Raw genomic sequence first — 23,016 nt, 5'->3', positions numbered from 1 at the left:
TTTGGGAAAATCTCAGCCGCCACGCTGTGGTGACCTAGGACCACATCATGGTAGCTGGGGGTTCCAATAGCTTAATGTATTAAGCTGTTTTCTTCAATTACAAGAGCTCCAAAGCTCAACTTTGGTCCAAAATGTGATATAGAAGGATAAAGTTTCTAACTTTCTCCATTCGGGCCACCCATGAGGTCCAAAACCCAAATCCCTAAGTCCCCAAAGGCTTAACAATGCAAGATCTTAACCAATAATCACTTATTCCATAAAGTTCGAAGTCCATCCTTTCCAGAAGTGATTCTAGCACCAAAACTAACCTAAAAGTTGGTGCTATACATACATGCATGTCCAATGATTGTCTTGAACCCTTATTAGGTCAAAATGAGGGTTTATGACCTAAATCTCATGCATGGATTGAAAACCCAACCAAACTCCAAATTCAAGGCACAAATTACACCAAATACAACAGAGATTCATAAAGTTGCAAAATTTAAGAGATCTCACCATCCCAAAAAGCAAAAACAAGAAGTTAATGGGACAAAACTCAAGATCTAGCAACCTAGCATGATAAAAATTGAGTCTTGGACACTTACAAATGTCCAAAAGAGTGCTAAGGTGAAGAATACAGACTTGCTTGCTTGATCTTTGTTTTGTTCTTCCAAATTCTTCCTTTTTTACCTTCAAGGAATGCCAAAACTAGGTTAACAATGGAGGAAAGTAATTAGGGTTTTCTTTAGGGCTTGAGGAGGCTGAGCAAACCCTAGCATCCTCATTCCTTTAAATAGGGAGCAAACCCGGAAAATTATGGTTTTCACGTCAACTGTCCACTATGCCGTGGCCAAATTTTGCCACACCGTGGTGGCTTGAATGAAACACACGAACCCTTCTCGCCTCGCCACGTCGTGGTGGTGCCTCCCCCACGCCATGGCAATCCTCAAAATGATAATTTAATTATGGATAATGTACCTCAAGATTCATGCTTTACACATTTACTTTCTTGAAGTCTTGAAACCTCAATCTTCTTTATTCATCTCTAGCATTTGGAAATATAACTTCTTTTTAATGATCACATCTTTCTTTCAAGCGATCGTAGAGAATGCTTGGATCAATAATATCAAGATATTCAAATCTCAGCATGACATCAATATGCTTAATTACGAAGTAAAACTTATGTTTTTGCTTTTTCTTGTGCCAATCACTCATTAAATTCACATATAGCATATAGGAATCCCATGTACTCAAGATGCATTTTTAAATCTATCATCCGTGGCATATAGTTTTTCCCACTAACATCAAGTGCTACAAACACGAGCTTTGCAATTTTAGACATATTATAACTATAAATTTCAAACAAAGTAACAAGATGAAAATTAGAATCCATATATATATCAATATGTATTGCACAAAACAGAAGCGGGAGAAGAATCATCCCATACAAGACTAAGAAAGGATTAAATAAATCAAGATAAAATACATCTGGTGTGAGACTGAAAATTAGGATGCCAAGTGTCATTATAGTTGTGAGAATCAAAATTGGATGAATCATTTATCTTGATAACCTTGAAAAGTTAGAGAAATTATTCTTATAGTAGAAAGAAATATGACAGTGTTTCATATATAGTAAAAAATATAGTTCTTGTTTTTATTGTTTATAATTGTTGCATATACATAACCGTTATATATATATATATATATATATATATATATATATATATATATATATATATATATATATATATATATATATATATATAATCATATTATAAGACATATAATTAACACATCATTTCATTCAGTATAATTTTACTAATTAGAAATAAAAAAATAAAGGTTAGTAAATGTTTAATAAAATTATGAAGAATATCTAAAAAATAAATAAACGTTGGTATGTTTATATAAACGTTAGTCTACATTAATATAAGTTAGTTACATAATTTAAATGTTAGTATGCATAACTAATACTTAGTTTCATAATTTAAAGTTTAGTATGCATAAGTAAAAGTTAAAATACATAAATAACTAGATTATAACCCGTATTAAACGTGGGGAAGGCATAAAAAAACATATTAATGTCAAAAGATATTGCATAAACATTGTATGTGTTGCAGAAATCGGTCTTGACGGCCGATTAATCGGCGATTAATCACTTAGCAGCCTTGAACCGATTACGATTAGGGTGCTTGGTGAAAATTGGTCAAAATTTGTCAAACTCGGGCTTGGCTGTCATTGTCGATCCTTGGCGGTCATAGAAGAGAAATATTTAGAAAATTCAATTTAATTAATTTTTAAATATTACACCAAAATTTTTAATTTTCAAATTTTAAGATATTATACTAAAATTTTCAAATTTTCAAAATTTTAAATTTTTAAATACTTTTTTTTAGGATATATTATTTTTTTAAACAATTTTATTAATAATTTAGGGTCCCTTATTAATCACCGATTAATCCTTGCCGAGTCTGATCGCTTAAAGTTAGTCGACTACCGAGCTACCGCCGAACGATTTTAACAACCATGATAATTATTAAAAAAATTATGGTTATTAGTATTATTGAAATGTGTAGAAGATACATTGAAATCGATAAATATCTATAATCATTGAAGGACCTCTTTGTAGACAACAATTTTTGTTTTATCAGTTAAACGACATTCATCGTCACATGTGAGTACCTTCAAAATCATAGATAATTACATTAGTTTAATTTGACGAAAGATTGATTGGAAAAACATTAGGGACAAGTCTTTTAGCTTATTTTTTCGTGAAGAAGATGAATCGTCACTTGAATCTATCAGTTTGTTTTATTGTTAATGTTGCTTATAAAAGTTAAATTTAAATATATAGGCATATTGGTAAGTTTTATTATTTTATTTGAGGAAAGTAATAATTATAATGGAGCAATATTATCTAAGAAATAAATGCTTGAAATATTTTTGGAGGAAAAAAAATCATGATCATTAAAAATTTTCATATAAGGAAAATACAAATTTAGATTGGGTGAAATTATTGATGAAATTACTGACGGATATTATTGTGGAGGGATTTGTATTTTGTAAGGTATAATACTATGACAAAATTCGAAATATGTATATTTGTTGTGTAAGTTTATAAATTTTATTGTTACTATATAAAGACAAAACAATGTAGGTTGAAATGTTATACAAAAAAAAATCACTTTGTTTAGTGTTAATGTTGCTTATAATATTCTAAGTCTCACTAGAACTTGATTAAAATGACATTTATAGAGAAATGATGATTTATTAGATTATGATATGATTGATAAACTAACTAGAAATTATGAGGAAATGATTTGTTAATATATTATGTGATTAATACATTAATTGGAAGTAGTAATTTGACTTGTAATTGTTCATAATTGAGAAATGAATGAAGATTCTAGAACCCATATAGGTGGTGAACGAAATTAGGAGGGGTTCTACGATTTCGAGAAGCCTCCTAGTAGTAAATAAGGAAATGATTTGAATTGGAATTAAATCCATTATTCAAATCTTTCTTTGTCCCTAAGCTACCTAAATTATAAATAGGACCCTAAGGCCATTAATTTTCATTCATACTCTTCCAAGGAAGATACCCTGGACGAAATCTCCTCCTTCCTCTCTCCTCTTGTCTTCTAGTTATAGGGTTTGGGTGTCAACCACTAGAGGCATCATACTTTTGATGCTATATTTTCCAAGACCTACACTACAGGGAGATTGAAGTGGTTTGTTTACTACAACAAATCAAAAGGTATGAAATCTACACTTGGTTATTTTGAATTACACTAGAGTTATACTAAGTTTAGTTGTTCATTGTATGTTGCTATCAAGGTGTATGACACAGATCTTTTATAGGATGCATGCACCCTATTAATTGTTAATTGTTTTTCGCATTGTATAATTTTGTTTTCTATAAAACCCATCAGGCCCAAACAAATTGTAGGCCCTGAGCAAAAGAAAAAAAATCCCTTTAGGTTATCGGTTACATATAGCTTATGGATTTCATATATTTAAGATATATATATATATATATATATATATATATATATATATATATACGGGAAGAAAGGTACTACAAAAACCTTCTTTATTCTTTAAAGCAGAAGCTGGATGTTAAAGAGGATATTTTTGTGACTAACAACATGAGGAAAAGGGTAGTTAAATTAGAGTTTCTCCTATCTAAGGAGAAGAATATGGTGGTAAACACTAAGAATTGGCTATATGATTAAAAGAATACATTAGGTAGATTTTAAGATGATGGTTGTATTTTTGATGCATGTGTTGGTGTTTTGTGTGTATAAGTTATACAAGCAAGTTGTAATGTAATTGAACTAAGTTAGAATGTGTGTGCGTGTGTGTGTGTGTGGGGGGGGGGGTTGGTTTATGTATTAGGGGTTAGATTATGATTGATGATATGGGACAACCTTCTTTTGTCAATGTTGTAAACCGCTAAGTACCTAATGTTAGGGCATTTTGTATCTTTTTGTAACGTCACACTAAAAAGTCCTAATGATAGGGCATTTTGTAAACTCATATGCTAGTAATATAAGGATAAGGGCATGTTTCTATAACTGTCTAATTTGTATGGAACATAAGTACATTGTAGCAATATAGGATGCAAGGAATGTTTCAATAATGAGAAAAGTACATTGTGTGTGTTCCGATAATGAAATATTAGTGCATGTTCTTATATTACTTTGCATTGCATGTTTCTATATTACTTTCCCATGCATGTTTTTTTATTGAAAACCTAGGTACATAATAGACCATGTGTATGTGCAACTACAAAGTATGTGCATCAAATGCTTTAAAGAAATTTCTATTGTGGATCACTTTCACTTACTTCCAAATACTATGTACATAGCACATCCCGGACCATGTTAGTCATTCACATGCTTGCATATTTTACTAATATTTCCACGTGATATTGCTATATTTATACATATTTTTAGGAAATATTTACTTACATTTTTATTAACATTTTGGTTATTTGCATAGAATTATGGTACTTATAAGGATAAATTGTTAAGTTGCAGCCAAAGTGAAGCATTTTCGAAGAAAGGGACCAAAACTGACAATACTTGGAACATTGGAGACTTGGAGTACAAAAGATGAAGAAATTTACAGATTCAACCTAATCCACGACGTGAACTAGAGGGCCACGACGTGGCATGAGTCTTCCAGAAGATAAGTACATGCGAAGCAAAATCCTTGCCCGATAAGGATTCCTCTCAAACCACGTCGTGAAACATCAAACCACGACGTGAAAAGGAAAAATTGGAAATTATAGATACCCTTGTTCATTACGATTTAGAGACTTTTTGGCTGGAGAAAAGGGTTCCAGAAGACGAATTTTAGCAGAAGAGAAGCTCTGGAAAAAGGTTTTCAACACCAAAGGAGTAAAGGTTCATAATTAGTTTATTTGTTTGATACTTGAACATGTCTTATACTTTCATTTGTGTTTGTTTATTTGCTACTATGAGTAGCTGAATCTAGCAACTCTTGTTTACCTAGATGAAGCTTCTAACATATGGTTTAGCTTGATGATTATTGGATTTGTTAGTTGGTAAATTGCTTGTGTTCGATTTGTTACTACCTAGCATGTTAATATTTGTTTCTTTAGTTGCTTGAATTCATGTTATGTGTAGTTAGTGATCACTAAACTGCATAAACTTGATAACCTAGTGATTTAGTGAACACTAATTTGCTAAAGCTAGGATTGACCAAAATCTTAGATGGTAATTAAAGTAAATAAATTTAGCTGTGCTAGAGAACATAAATTATGATCATAACTATGTTTTCATAATAAATCTTACATATCATACCTATAACTAATAACTAGTTCTGTGTTTTACTTATGTATGACCATACAAGGTAGTTCATGAATTGGTAAAAAGATTAGTAAATTTAGACTTAAATTGCTAATAATATAATAATTGGTGACCAACTTGATAATCCATAATAGCTAGCTAACCATAAAGAGGAAGTGGATTCGAACTAAACAAGAGTGTTTTTAATTACTTGATTGAATTTTGTGACTTAAGTTGATCTGGTCTTGTAAAATCAGATAAAACCCCATCTTTGCTCCAAAATTAGGTTAATTTAGTAGTGGATAAATTAGTTAGTTAACACCGTTCCCTGTGATCGACACCCGACTTACCCAACTATTCTATAATTCGACTAGGTACACTGCCTAGGTGCATTTTAGTTAGTTAAGTTAGTTAGCTTATAAAGTATAAAATTTGTGGATACTTTTGTGCACATCATGTTTTTGGCGCCATTGCCGGAGAACGACTTAGTTGTAAATGATTTATTTGCTTTTGATTAATCGATCCTTTTTGTGGGATAAAATCTGCAAAAATTAATTTTACCAAGCATAGTATATTTTTTATTATTATTTTCTTTTAGTTACAGGATTCACGACGTGAACCCCTAGGCCCACGACGTGAAAACTGTGAATTCTAGTTTTCTTTGATTTTTAGTTTATTTTTCTATTTTAGTTCAGTTTTACGTTTTTATTTTTGTTTTATTTCAAGAGTTCATGACCAGAGGCTCTAACACACCTTCAGTGCCACCTATTGAAGACCCAGGGTCCGCCCTTCACAAAAAGAAAGATAAGAACGTGATAGAAGATCAAACACCAAAGAAGACGCCTTTACAAGAACTCAAGTCAGTATTCTCAAAGAAGTCGGGAAAGAAGACGGAAGGATCAAGTTCATCTTCAAAGGACAAGAACAAGGTTGAAGACTTAGATCAAATACCTATCCCGAACGAATCCGAATACGAATCCGAAGCCAAGTTTGGACTTTATAAAAGTGAAACTGGGAACGAGACAAGGAACGAGATGGCAAACATTGAAGAAATGTCTATGGGAGCTTATAGAAAGAGAATTAGAGATGATGTTGGTCCAGGTTTAGTACAACCTGCCATTCCTGCCACTGCCACATTCGAGCTTAAAGGACATATCCTTTCTGCACTGAAGGATATCCCATTCCATGGAAAAGATCATGAGGATGAATTTAAGCACTTAGACGAAGTCAACGACATTGTCGATTATTTCAATGTCCCGAATGTGAATAGAGATACCGTCTTGCTAAGGATGCTACCAGTCACTTTCAAGGGAGCAACAAAAGATTGGTTAAAAGAACTACCACCGGGTACAATCACTACTTGGGCTCAAATGCGTGAGCAATTTCTAGATCAGTTCTGCCCACCATCCAAGATAGCTAAACTCAAGAAGGCAATAGCCAATTTTGAGCAAAACAAGGGGGAGTCACTTTACGAGGCTTGGGACCGCTACAAGGGGTTGTTAAGGAATTGTCCTCAACATGACCTTAACATCCAACAAGAAGTATCTATATTCTATGAAGGGGTCAATGTAATGACTAGGAAACTCCTTGATTCTCAAGGACCACTTACAAAGAAAAATCCGGGTAAGGTCAAGGAATTAGTTGAAGAATTTGCAAGGCATTCTCGTGAATACCATAATCCAAGGAATGAAGGAGTAAAGGGAGTTAGGAGTGCATATTCTGAAGAGATGGCTGCTATGATGGCAATGCTAAATAATATGGACCGAAGGCTGACCCAAATGGACCAATCAATTCATGCAATTTGAGTTGGTTGTGAACGATGCAGTGGGCCACACTTGACTAAAGATTGCCATTTGGATGAATATGGGAACAAGAAGGCTCAAGTTTGCTACTCGAGTGGGACAAGTTGTTGGGTTTTGAGCAATCTAACACTTCCTAAGTGTGCATGCAACCCTAATAAACCTTGGATCTATGTTTGTCTAAATACATGCAAAATAATAATTTTCCAAGGTTCATAACCTATCTAACATGGCATGGGGTACTTTTAAACATAAAAGAATTCGATGAGATTACATACCTTTTGATGATGAGTTTGATTCCTAAGGAGTTTGAGGGCCAAGCACCAATAGTGTGAATGCCTCAAATGGAATCACAAATCACCACAAACTCATGGAAAACTTTGAGAGAGTGTATACACACTTATAAAATCGGCCACACACAAGCACAAACACTAGTGACACTAGTGGCTATTTCATGCAACATAAGCATGCTTATATAGTGTACATGATTAGGGTGAAACCCTAATAACCCATGACTTTTCCTTTCCCAAGGATCCATGGGTTAAAAGCTCCATGGATCATCCATGGACTTCCATATAAGCCTAGCCCATTAACAAATGAGTGTTAGCCCACACTATATAATACCAATAGCCCACAATCTAATTAGTCTTCCTTTTAATCTCTAAATTAGTTCATAATTAATTTAAGACCAAGACTAATTAAATAACGTGACTTCATATTAATATATTATAACTTATAATATATTAATAAACATATGTGTATAACTCTCATAAAATTATCCATAAATAGTTTGGATGAAATGCAACCCAAATGGACCATGCCGGGTCGGGTCAAGTATATACCAAATAAGTTATGGACTTAGACACCTTATCCAACAGACTCCCACTTGGATAAGTCTAATAACTATATTTGTGTATGTTACTTTAGGAACCAACCAGCAATCGTAGCTCTCGAAAACTCTGTTGAACTATGAAGCGCCATTTTAGATAAGTGATCATAAAATCCTCTATTCTCATGATATCAGCCGGAGAAATACATGGAACAACGTCGTACTTATTGTCCAGCAGTTTGTTTCCCGATTTTCGATTTGTTTGACAAAGAACTTAATCGAACACATCAATTTAGTTCTGACCGGCCGGTACATAGTCACAACAAAATCATCGAGGGGCCCAGATATCGCTTCTATTTCTAGAAGGAACAGATAAACTTCGACTCATATGCTTGTTCTACTACTTGTTGAATTGTACACAAAGGCACGTTTTATAACATCAAGTTACTGATGCGTTTACGTGCAATCAATGCACAACCAACTCACAGGTAACAACTCATATCTCTAGGTTTGAAGATTTATATGATATTACCGTCTCACGATCACTCGAGATAAATTCCATGAAGTGATACAAGTGAGCGTGGGTTTAATCCAATACTCATAACTTATGAGCACTCATGAATGTTGTAGCAACCATTGCTATGACTAAACCCATTTAGCCATCTACAAACTCGATTCATGACAGTCTTGATTCATACCTACTTCCAACATATGAATGACTGTGGAGTGTTTAAATAACTTAGTCATTCGGAAAGAATAACCTAGCTATTTTGGAAGTCAAAACATGCAAAGTGAAACACAATAATAATCAAATCCAATATGGTCTCAGAACCCTTTTGAATATAAATAGAACCACCTTTTATTTATCACCATATTGATTACACATTATTCATTGTATAATGTTTCAAACAATCAACTTAAGACTTGAATAAAAACAACAGTCGTCCCATGCTCCTAGCATGTACACTTTGTTTTTCTAAACAATAGTTATACCATACTCCAAGTATGCACACTATGTTTGTCTATGAACCTTACATTGTGATGTAGATCAATTGAACATGATTCCATTGATACTCATTTCACAATCCCAAATCCTTATTGTAAATGTAAGAATCCCCGATTCCTATCATTTACCAAAAAATCTGTTAGATTTTAAACTTTTATGCAATGTTCCTCTTGTAATGATTATTCATAAAGTCACCAAAACCTTGTCACCAGTCATTACAAAGTATTCCAAAGAAGGTCAACTTCTATGGAACGGAAGTCTCATATTCAAAGTACATTGCTTTGAACATCCTTCTTGCATTAAGGTTTCCTAATCTTACATAGATTGAATAACTTCCACCTATGGAGACATTTCCATAGTCCCAATTTGACTATCACTTCCGAACAAGAGTTACTTCTTTTCAGAATATGTCAATATGGTCCTTTCCGACAACTTACATCATACTTCCAACTGTCCCTGAGCAACCAATCTTTGGCGAACCTCAGATTTGTCCTCGACAATTGCTTAATCACTTTAGTCATATCCAGTTCTAGACTTTTCCCTTCTCAATGCCTTAAGCATTTGGAAAATTTAGAAAGGATGAATATTATAGCACATGCAATCGATCCTATATCCTAAGCATATGGGACACGATTCATGATGTTTGACATAAAGACATGATACTAGACAAGTATTTTGCTACAATATATATATATATATATTTTATTTGCCATGTTTTCAAAATTTAACTATGAAGACGGATGCCGTAGTCATAATTGAATTTTGAGAACGCAATATATATAGAATTTCCTTAAGTCGAACCATTCAGACATAAAATTCATATATATGTCCTTAACTAAAGATGATTAAAATCTCAATCTAAGCTTCTAGAATTGAAATGAAGTATAATTTCCTCTCCCTTAATTATAGCAAAACGACTTTTTCAATCCCTGCAACTTCACGAATTGAAATTTTTGTTTTTCTGTAATTAACATTGCTAACTTGCAACACTAAACGTAATAATCATGCTCCCACTAACATGATGATTATCAGCATAACACTTATGCTCCCACTAGCTCTAACATATTTCCAGAAATTTGCTGGACTTCTGAAATTTAGATTCATACACCCTTTCTTAGATAGCTCACATGTGTGTCTAAACAATTTCAAGAACTATGAAAAGGGATGCCGTAATCATAGTCTCAATTTCTTAGACCTTTGCCATTTCTCACAAGTCCATGTTAGTGTGTCGGTTAACCACACACGCTCCACTAAAGACTTTTGAAAATCCAAATAACACAATTGATATCTACCTAAAATCTACTTAGTGAAAGCGTTTCCTCACCATCATTTTCATGAATCAGAGAGAAACCTTATGACACTTAGATTTTATAGTGTATGAGTTCCTATCCATGTGAATTTGTCAAAACCATAATCACAAGATAAGGTTAGTGACAAATTCAGCCTTACATGGATTAAACTTGTTTAATCTTAGTTTCTTGTCACCTTGGTAGCACAAGGCCCACCAATGCTTCCAAGTTGAACTCTGATAACTCACATGTAAACTCAACTTATTTGAAGTAGGTACAGAAATAAGAATTATGTCAACACGATAGGTTGCAAACCTTAAGTTGTGTGCTAGTGATAAATTGCAGGTTTTACTCTTGATTAAATCTTGAAACTCTTTCAGGATCTTTAAGGCTCCCACTGTCCCCTTGACATATAAGTTTCCTCAGTCAAGAACCATTCCTTGACAAAACAAATATTCAAGGGATAGTGCGGATTCTTATCAAGACTAACACTTCACACAATTGGTCTTAGTTGGTCTTTGTCTCATCCAAGACATCACAACTTACCAATCTCAAATGTACAAGGGTCGAAACATTCTACACTACATTTGATAAGTGTTTAAACCTTACTTTATGTCACTCAATGTTACAATCTTGGAGTATGACTCTAAGAATTGTTTTGGAACGAAGTATGACTCATCTTCTCGATCTTAACCAATCCAACAATTCATGACCTCTCTTCTTAGCCATAACGATGCACTAAGACGTCCTTAGAGTATGAATTTGTGATATGGTTTCATAATCATTAAGATGATCATGAAATACGATACTAAAATACTCTCCCATCCTTTCAGATTTGAGAAACTTTTATCTTTCTGCCTTATTTGATTCTTCTCATTTGTTCTGTCATACATTGTAACCTTTCCAATGTTACAGAATTATACTTAACCTCATAAGTATAATCATATTTTCTAATCTTTAGTAAATCATGACAACTCAATCTTTGTGGTGGACCTTGACCAGCGCACACCCAATGTACCTAATTCCTTAGTCCTTCAATTGACTCACATATACATGTGATCAATGAATTAGTCTTAATTTTCAAAGATGAAAATTCTCATTCATCATACAATACAACTTGTATGATTCCAAGTTTCTGTCCAATTGAAACTTGGGTGATGAAAAACTTTCTTCATTCGGTAAATTCAGACACTACCACAAATGAAGGAATCACATCCACTTTCCAATATTGCTATTACTGGAAACATATAAGCAACAATTTTCCATAGATGCCATTGTAAGGATATTTTTAAAATAAATAAAATTAAAACCCTTTTTTTTTCTTTTATTTTAAAACTTTTCGGAAAAACTTATCCTTACAATCCACATGAAAACCTTGTCGTTATCTATTCATAAGCAATATATTATAACTCTTAAGCAACAGCTCAAAATTCTGATTACCGAACCATGCGATCGAAACCCACCTTCGCAATCAGAATCAACATATACTTACTTTAAGCTTCCTATCTTTTCTTTGATTCTTAAAACATCAGCATGTGACCCATTCACATTATGTAATAAGAATCTCCAAATAGGAACTTAATAGAGTTAGACAGTGGACTTTACCCGAAGTAGAGTCAAACCTCTTGACTTGAGCAACGTTATGACCTTTCAGGAGAATAGGGCAGCTTCGCAACCAATGCCCTTTCCTTTGGCAACAAAACACATGGACCCTTTGGTAATGGCACATGAGACTATCTCAGACTCAGCCTTTCTCTTTACAATTTGGTCAACCGAGTTGACTATGGCCGATCCCTTTCCATTGGGAAGAGAAATCCTTTTCTAGATATCCAATGCTACCATTGTCAATGTCCATGTAGACTTGGGAAGTTTTTCTTTTAGTCAAATTTTCTTTACTGGTGTTCCAAATCATTGATGGTTCCACAACACCAAGCAAATAGATAACATCATTAAGGGTCATGTCACAGTCTGCCTCATAGTAGTCCCAAAGAGACTCACTATGTTACTAAGAAAGTGATTGAACATCCAACTTTCACGAGACTTTGACACCCAACTCTCCCGGCTTGTCAATATGTGACTTTATCTCCAAGATGTGAGCACACATAGACTATGCTTGCCAATAGGGATTGAGTGACTTTAAACTTTTCAATAACTTGTGGGTGAGGGAGAATAATTGGAGGAGGTGGAGGAAGTGAAGCATGATGTTGAGGGACACCATCTTCAAGAGATTTGGGAAGATCATAGTTGTCTGAACCAGACATCTATAATAGGAGAAAATCAAGTTAGTTGATTCAAAGTCCTTAATATAACACCCAATATGAAATATTAAGGCTAGGACCCAACACAATATTTAATAATTTGGAAGAGGGATGCCGTAATCCAAGCTATAAAATATTTGAAGGTAGGTGAATGACGATTCACCAATTTCCACCATGAAAAACGAAATGATTTATTAGGTTTTAATTGGATTTGAAATTCCTAGGTCTTTTGAGATTCATTGAACTTTTCAATGGCATGTTTCAATCTCGAGTGTGCCCTCTCAAATTTTGTGACTGGGATGCCGAGGATCACAAAACAAGGTGTGAATAACCATACCAATTCACTTGGTACCCTTAATATTATCACCTAATCAATGTGCCGGTTAACCACACACGCTCCATTGATCTATGACAAACATTAAGTCACCCTTCGTGATCCTTACTAGTCCAAGTTAGTGTGTCGGTTAACCACACACGCTCCACCAAAGACTTGGTAAGGTACAAAGTGTGAATTCCATGGGCTAGCACCAAATTCACATTTTTCCTAAAGTAACTAAGATTGGGAATTAAATAAAAAAAATATTTAGTTACTTTATAATAATCATTATACTTTTAATGAGAATTTAAAGTCATTGTCCTACCCGTTCGGCTAACGACCCTCCACCGATCAAGCAAGCGGTGGGTGAGAGTGGACACCCATTAAGTCGCCATTTTATAGGCAACAACCTTATACCCACCTTATAGACCGGCTTCGTGAATGAGGCCTACTAACGGTAAAACGACTTGTTCTTATACATATATATAATAATTAACCATTAATCTTATAATAGTATAAGGGTAGAATTTTAACTTTTAAAACTTCTAGGGTATGGAATTAAAGTTTATTAAAGTGTGTGAAACTTTACAAATTCCAAAACTTGAGAGCAAGTTTTGTAACTATCCAAAACTTTTCATTTCATAACTTATGAATTAAAGGTTCATAAAAATGAAGACTCTTCATTTTCATGTAACTTATGTGTTTAAATGTGTGTGTTAAAGAAAAGTGACATTTGGATATCCATAACTTGAGGACAAATTATGGACTCCATTAAAACACATAAATGATCAAGAATTAATTCTAAACAATTCAGCAAATAATTCTTATCATCTTCTAAATTCATAAGAACATGAACATGATCATCAAAATTTCAAGAATTATATGAACACATAAAAAAAAATCATGGAATTTTGATATATGCTATTATAAATGGATTAGAACAACCATTACACCAACTAAAACAAGTTTTAAAACACCAAAACAGTTTAGGGTAATGTTTCTAGTCCATTTCCAGCAGCAAAAGTCGAAATTCTGCATTCTGATCATTCTACTCGCCGAGTGCACGAACCTACTCGCCGAGTAGGATGCATTTTGCCTTGAACTCGGTGAGTCCCCCCATGGACTCGGCGAGTCCATCAGCCAGACAGCAACAATTTCAACTTTTTTCACTATTTTGCATCAAGTATCAAACAAGCAAGCCTAGGCTCTGATACCACTGTTGGGTTTTGAGCAATCTAACACTTCCTAAGTGTGCATGCAACCCTAATAAACCTTGGATCTATGTTTGTCTAAATACATGCAAAATAATAATTTTCCAAGGTTCATAACCTATCTAACATGGCATGGGGTACTTTTAAACATAAAAGAATTCGATGAGATTACATACCTTTTGATGATGAGTTTGATTCCTAAGGAGTTTGAGGGCCAAGCACCAATAGTGTGAATGCCTCAAATGGAATCACAAATCACCACAAACTCATGGAAAACTTTGAGAGAGTGTATACACACTTATAAAATCGGCCACACACAAGCACACACACACTAGTGACACTAGTGGCTATTTCATGCAACATAAGCATGCTTATATAGTGTACATGATTAGGGTGAAACCCTAATAACCCATGACTTTTCCTTTCCCAAGGATCCATGGGTTAAAAGCTCCATGGATCATCCATGGACTTCCATATAAGCCTAGCCCATTAACAAATGAGTGTTAGCCCACACTATATAATACCAATAGCCCACAATCTAATTAGTCTTCCTTTTAATCTCTAAATTAATTCATAATTAATTTAAGACTAAGACTAATTAAATAACATGACTTCATATTAATATATTATAACTTATAATATATTAATAAACATATGTGTATAACTCTCATAAAATTATCCATAAATAGTTTGGATGAAATACAACCCAAATGGACCATGCCGGGTCGGGTCAAGTATATACCAAATAAGTTATGGACTTAGACACCTTATCCAACACAAGTATGATGAAGACTGGAGGAAACCAAAGAAAGAGTGGCCACCATATGATGAGTACAAGAGGCAAAAAGAAGAAAAAATTAAGCGGACAGGCCGAGGCTTCTACCAAAAAGAGCAACCACCAGCCGAGAAGAAACTAGACTTGGAAAACATTTTGACCAAATTTATGGAAGCTTCCGAGAAAAGGCATGATGACACCGATGCAGTGTTAAAGGAACACATGAAAATGATGAAAGAACAGCAAACAATGATGATTGACCAGCAAGCTTCATTAAGAAATCATCAAGCATCAATCCATAACCTGGAAGTCCAAATTGGTCAACTAACTACTTTGGTGAGCAACAAATTGTCCTCACAATTTCCCGAAAAGAACTTTCAATCCCATGTAATGATGATTGATACTGAAGAAGAGGCAATCTCCGAGTTCCTAGAAACCCTAGAAGTGGAGCCAAATCCATCCGGACCAAAGCCAAAGAAGTCGAAAATTGAATATGAGAATGTTGTTGAACTACCGAATTCACGTCGTGAACCTCCTCTATTCACAACGTGGCCTCGACCCGAACAACAAAATTCAGATTCCATTCTGGCATATCGTCTGCCTGTACTGTTTCCTTCCCGAGCTGGTCTTAGTCCACTGGAAAGAGAGCATTTGGAGTTTATTAACCACGTGAGGGGTATCTCGATTAATACTCCTTTTGTTGAGTCATTATCCAAAATTCCCGAATATGCAAAGTTTTTACAATACTTGATAGACACTCGTCAGCAACTAAAGAAGAATTCTAAGGTGATTCTAAGTGAGCAAAGTTCAAGGGCTGTAATGGGAGAGTTACCTAAGAAGATGGAAGATTCCGGACGCCTCACTCTTCCATGTGAGTTTGGAAACAATTTGAAGACTTATGCTTTAGCCGATTCTGGGGCTAGCATAAATTTGATGCCTTTTTCGTTCCATCAAAAGCTGAATATCCAGAAAATGAAGGTAACAAAAATGACCATCCACATGCCTAATCGTTCGGTGACTCGCCCGAGAGGAATTATAGAAGACAACCTTGTTAAAATTGGGAAATTTGTTTTCCCAATTGACTTTGTCATTATGGATATGAAGGAGGATACAAATATCCCAATCATTCTTGGTTGCCCTTTGCTAAATATCGTTGGTGCTTTAGTTTATGTTCGTGAATCTAAGCTTACATTGAGGGTTGGTGATGATAAGGAAGATTTTGGAATAAAAGATGGATTTCAAGGATATGATGTTAAGGGTGAAGTGTTCAATATTGATGAAGATAATGAACTTGAAGAATTAGAGATGCTTATGGAAGAAGAAATCAAGACAATTAATCAATTCAAACGCACTAAACCAAGAGCATCCGTTCTGTTTTTCGTTGAAGTCATTGCCTACACCAAACCGACATCTTTGTTGAGCAAGGAAAACGATAAGTTGTCAAGTGATGAGGACGAGGCTACTTCTAAGGAGACGGTTCCAATGGTAAAGGAAGAGAAGGTCCCTATTGAGCTAAAGAAGAGTGAAGAAAAAGTGGAAATAAAAGGAACAAAAAGGAAGTTTGATATACACAAGATGAAAGCTAAAAAAGAAAATTCGAAAAAGGCATACATTAGACGAGTCCAAGCATACAAGAGGCGACGGAAGGAGCAGAAAATCGAGTTGGTGATGGACTCATCTGAAGATTCAACATAAGAGGCACGAAATCCAACTCAAGACTCCACAAAAAGCAGCGCTTCTCGGGAGGCAACCTGAGTTTTGTTTGCATTTTCTTTTCTTTTGAGTTTTTGCATTTTTAGTTTAGGAAAGTTATCAATTCATCATCTAAAAACTCTTAATTGGTAAGAATTAGCTGTGGGGTACTTTAGAGTTAAGTGGTAAACAATGAAACTAAATATATGTCATTAACTTAGTTAATTTTTAGTTCAGACTAAAATCACGTCGTGGACATGTGTTTCACGATGTGGCCACTGAAGAATTACAGGGATTGACTTCCAGTAGCCTAATTTCATAGCCCAATGTTTTTTTTTAATTGCCTCGATTAATTTGGCCCCTAAATCAAACCACGACGTGAAATTGTTGTTCACGATGTGGCCGTTAAAAGAACATGGGGGATGGGGGACTAGTTACATAAGCACTTTGACCTACCATTTGTTTACTCCATTGGTTGCGCGAATGGGAGCAAGAACACTCCACAACCGATTTTCTTCATTTTTCTTCGAAATCAGTTTCTTGTCTTCTAACTCTATTTGCTATGTATTTCATCCTTTAATTGCTGCCATTGCTCTTAATTTTATGCATTTTGTTGGTTAGGGTTTGCTTAGAAATTAGAAGTCCCAAATTGCTTAAATTAGTTGGTGTTATACGGATGCATGGTCTTAGATTAGTCAGAAAAACAAACCCCAAGTGTTATTTTTGCTGGGTTTCGACTGTTTTATACTCGATCTGAGTTTCACATCCGACTGCATACCACGACGTGGAGCACTAGCCCACGTCGTGAATCCTGGGTGTACAAAATGTTGTTTTGTTTTTTTAATGCTTTGGGTGTTTTGTTTGGTTTTGGTTTGTTTGTGATTTCAGGTATGGCTCCTAGACGTGCTGTTCAACTGGAGAATAACCCGATTGATGTGGCAAGTATTCATCCATTGTATCGGTTTCCTCAAAACATCTCTCGAGCATTATTGAACACATATGAGAACTGGTTAGGATGGTTATATAATCGGGAGTTTGCAATAGCACCCATTGTGAATTGGAACTGGCTTAGGGTTGTGGGTATGATTTCAGAATGGAATGTTTTTGGACGAAGGTATATGAAGGGAATGATTTTTCTTTTAACTGTCATGTGTGGAGGAGCCTGTTTGCACATATATGCTTGCGAGATTCATGGGGACGAAAGCTGTCGGTTCTAGGAAGAGGAGTCCGATAACGGATAGACATTTGGTTACCCGCCTTGCTTTGTCATATGGTATTTTGTCTCATGAGTTTGTGCGGAATCTTACATGTCTTCCCGACAATGAATTGTCGAGTCAAGTATTGGGAGTTATGCGGGTGGTGGTAAATGTCGGCGGCGGCTATGTTATACCCCCGAAGGATGGAGAGCAAGAGGAGGAGCAACCGGAGCAACAACCTCCAGCGAGGCCCCATAGACGAAATGTTAGAACCCGGGGAGAAGTTAAGAGAGGACGTACTGCTCAAAAGCATGAGGGAGGAATGCCCACCGACCCATTTCAAAGCCGGGTTGGGTCCTATTTGGATAATCTCCGAGGAGGGATGAATTACAACACACAAATGTTGGAGGCCATGTTTTCTCACATGGGCATGGTTCATCCACATGTCGTGCCGCCGCAGTGCCTATACATACCTACTTGGGAGGAGCTTTGGATACCAAGGGGAGATGGAGAAGGACCTAGTGGAGTACAAGGACATACCAATGATGATTGATTTCTTTTTCTTAATTTTTATTTAGTTTTTATTTGGTTTTGTTTTGTGTGGTTTTTGAATTGTTTTTAAACTTATGGTTTGTAAGAATTTGTTTGATTATTATGTTACACTTTTATTTCTTTTTGGTGGTTTAATTTCAGATTGCTAAGGAGTCTCGGGAGTAGAGTCAAGTCGAAAGTAAATACGTCTACCTAAGAGTTGGTTAGAGTCTAGAGTCAAGAGTTGAAATCCACAATTGGAAATAAGTGTGGGGTGCGTCAAAGAGAGAGGATAGAGTCAGGAAGGGTCATTAGAGTACTAAATGAGAAGTGTCTTAACTAGTTAAGACATTGGTCAAACTCTCAGGCTGAATGAAAAATTGGGAAATCTTAGTTCTGGATTGCCCAGTTTTCAAGACGTGGTGCCTCATTTCTCATCGCGAGCTAGTAGAAATGAGAGATTTAACACGCAATTTTGTGCAACACCATGACGTGGTCCTCTTCGCTACGACATGGTTTCTAATTTTTTTTTCACAAATTTGAAGGCCATTGGCATACTTTATTTTATGGCTTGCCACATTTCTTCTTGGGGTCATTATGAAGGCTCTTATGGCTTGTTTCCTCTACTATGTAATGTGGCGTATGCTTTCCCACATTATTCTACACGTTTTACACATTTGTGTCCGATTTTATTGAAGATTGAAGTTTCGATTCATTGCTTGATAGTTCAAGGTCCGAGTTCCTGTACCAAAGAGGTTCACATTCGAGATGCACATTTTATCCACACTTTTGGAGTTCGATTACGCCACTATTCCAGGGGAGTCTGTTCCCTTTTGTCCCTTTTATTGCTTTTAGTTTATTTTATGCATACAATGAGGGTATTTTATGTAATAAGTGTGGGGTAGGGGGTAGCAAAAGTAAAATTACTAGAAAATTTGGTAAATTTTAAAATTTTTAATAATTAGATCTAGTAATAATAAGTTGAACTGTAGTTGCTAATGTTATATGGGATGATATGATAAGAGCTTAAATGTTTCGTTGAGGCGATACACATTATAGTGCATTTATGGCCTCCCTTATTTTAGTGAAATCATGGAACAAAAACACAACCTCGCTTAGTTTGAGGAATGCGATATGTTTAGTAGCCTAAACCTGAAATATATCTAGGAAAACTAACATCTTAACCAATAAAGGTTGAAGTAAAGCGCCCCTTCTTAAGCATGTAGGGTTTTGAGTGATATAAAGAAGTGAGTACGTGTAAAAAAAGAGAGATACATTACCAAAAAGTGAAAAAATTGAAGAATTTTTGGAGCATAAAAGTATCAAAGTATGAAGATCAAAGATCGAAAATTCTAAAGTTTCTTAAGTTGAAGATATCAAAATTACACAAAAAGTTGGTAAATTCAAAAAAATCAAAGATCAAAATATCAAGAAGTGAAGAATTCAAGAGCTCCATATTGTGGTATCTTCTTAGAGTTGTAATTCTCTAGTTTATGTATGCTTGGGTGGCTTTACAAAAATACCTTGAGGTTAGAAAGCGTTCTGAGGATGGGTTAGGAGGGTTGCATAAAATGAGCATTGTTCAAAAGAAGTGGGTGGATGTTTATGAGGATTGTGACTATTTAGAATAGAGGGGGTCCTTAGGAAAAATTTTAGACACAATGCATGCGTTGAGGTCTTGGCATAATGGCTGAGCTGGAGTTGGATTGTTTGATGTGATGTTGGTGATGAAGGTTTAAGTTTAAGTTAAGTAGATTTGCTTGAGGGCAAGCAAACAACAAGTGTGGGGTATTTTGATATTGCTATATTTATACATATTTTTAGGCAATATTTACTTACATTTTTATTAACATTTTGGTTATTTGCATAGAATTATGGTACTTATAAGGATAAATTGTTAAGTTGCAGCCAAAGTGAAGCATTTTCGAAGAATGGGACCAAAACTGACAAAACTTGGAACATTGGAGACTTGGAGTACAAAAGATGAAGAAATTTACGGATTCAACCTAATCCACGACGTGCACTAGAGGGCTACGACGTGGCATGAGTCTTCCAGAAGATAAGTACACGCGAAGGAAAATCCTTGCCCGATAAGGATTCCTCTCAAACAACGTCGTGAAACATCAAACCACGATGTGAAAAGGGAAAAAATGGAAATTATAAATACCATTGTTCGTTACGATTTAGAGGCTTTTTGGCTGGAGAAAAGGGTTCAAGAAGACGAATTTTAGTAGAAGAGAAGCTCTGGAAAAAGGTTTTCAACACCAAAGTGTTGGAATAGTGTTTAAGATCGTAAGTATATTTGGTATGTACTTGACCCGGTTGTGCATGGTCATTTTTGGTTGCCTTCTCCAAAGCAACTTGACAAGGTAATTTAAGGAGAGAGAGAGAGAGAGATAATATTATGGTTTATTAATATATTATAAGAATAATATATTAAAGGAGAAATCATATTTATTTAATTAGTATTAGTCCTAAATTAATTAGGAATTAATTTGGTGACTAAAAGAGATTAATTAAATAAAGGGGTATAAACTGTCAAACGTATGATAGTTGAGTTTTGGGTTAAGGAAACCTAATGGACTTAAGGGGGAATGAAATTATGATGGGGATCCATCATATTTTCGTCCAAGGCCTTATTCGAGAAGGTTCCTTGGGTTGCTTGGTGGCTAAGTTGTCCATTAGGGTTTAGACTGAAACCCTAGCAGTCTGCAAGTATAAATAAGACCCTTAGGCTATGGAAATCGGCTAGACTTGATTCCAAGAAAACCCTAGGGCCAATTCTTAGCATCTCTCACCCTCTATCATATTGCCTTCTTGCTTGTGGAGTTTGTGAACCATTAGAGGAGTTACAATTGTGACTCTAAGCTCAAGATGAAGAAGATTACAAGGATTCAAGCTACTTGAAAGAGGTAAACCACTTAGATCTGTTTTCTTTATGATAATTTCGAATTATATATGATAGATCTAGGTTTGTAAGTCTTGGATTCAAAGCATGTACAATAGAGAAACCTAGATCCAAGCATTAGGGTTTGTATGAGCACATAAGATTGTTCTTATGCATAAAACCCATAAGTGGTATCAAAGCCTTGATTGGTTTAAATTGTATGTGAGGCTTAACTGTTTTGCTTGCTGAAAATTGTTTCTCTTGCCTCTGCCTGACTCAACTCGGTGAGTAAGTATCTAGACTCGGCGAGTTGGCCCTACTCGGCGAGTTTGTGCGTTAGACAGAGGATATTTCGAGATTTAGTTGCTGTTTTGTCTTGGATTTGATGCCTAAATCGTTTTTTTGAAGTTAAAATCTGAATTTTATCTTAATTAAATGATTATCCTTGCCAAAACAATAGATAATTTCAAATCTTTTGAATATTGGTTGTTTATATGATAAATATGGAATATTTAAAATGATTTTGTAATTATCTTATGACTAAAATATGATTAGGTCAAATATAGATAATTATGAAATTAATTGTTTAATTTAAATTATTTTTTATTTTATCCCTTGTGTTTTGAAAAGTTCAAAACTTGCCCTCAAGTTTTGAAATTTGAATTTTGTGATTAAAAGTTTAATTTTGAATAATTTGAATTTCAAACCCTTAGAATTTTACATGTTTAAAATTCAACCCTATACTGTTATATATTATTACAAGCTTTATATATATATATATATATATATATATATATATATATATATATATAACTTAAATTGCTAGTCTTACCGTTAGTAGGTCTCATTCACAAAGCCAGTCTACAAGGCGGGTATAAGGTTGCTGGCTAAAAAATGGCGCTTAATGGGTGTACACTCACACCCACCGCTTGCTTGACTGGTGGAGGGTCGTTAGCCGAACGGGTAGGATAGGGCAACGCTCTCCTCATTAAAAGTATAATGTAAGATACAAAGTAACTACATGTTTTACAAATTCCAAATCTTATTTACTTTAGGGTAAAATGTGAAAATGATGCTAATCCATGGAATTACACTTCGTACCCTTGTCAAATGTTGGTGGAGCGCGTGTGGTTAACCGGCACACTAATTTGGGGATGACATTGGTAGCGAAGGGTGACTCGATGTTTGTCATAGATCAATGGAGCGTGTGTGGTTTACCGGCACATTGATTAGGTGATAGAGACATTGAGTGCACCATGTCGATTCGCATGGTTATTCACAACTTGTTTGCGATCCTCGGTATCCCGGTCGCAAATTTGAAGTGCATATTGAGATTTAAACATGCCATTGAAAAGTTCAATGAATCTCAAAGATCTAGGAGTTTTCAATACATTTAAAACCTAAATTTCCTTTTCATTTTTCATGGTGAGAA

At 35.0% G+C, this 23,016-nt stretch overlaps 1 non-coding gene across 1 annotated transcript; it reads right to left on the bottom strand.

Annotated features, from left to right (window-relative positions):
* Window positions 1-7,213: 7,213 nt before the first annotated feature.
* Window positions 7,214-7,320, bottom strand: LOC145065163 (small nucleolar RNA R71). Its single transcript, XR_013688311.1, has one exon. It is a non-coding gene; the product is annotated as a small nucleolar RNA R71 (small nucleolar RNA).
* Between the last annotated feature and the right edge of the window lie 15,696 nt (window positions 7,321-23,016).

This window comes from Lactuca serriola, chromosome 7, assembly GCF_051521515.1.
Source record: "Lactuca serriola cultivar US96UC23 chromosome 7, Lser_US96UC23_V15, whole genome shotgun sequence".
Classification (NCBI taxonomy): Eukaryota; Viridiplantae; Streptophyta; class Magnoliopsida; order Asterales; family Asteraceae; genus Lactuca; species Lactuca serriola.
Note: the sequence above shows the minus strand (reverse complement) of the source record. Positions and strands in the feature narration are given on the sequence as shown.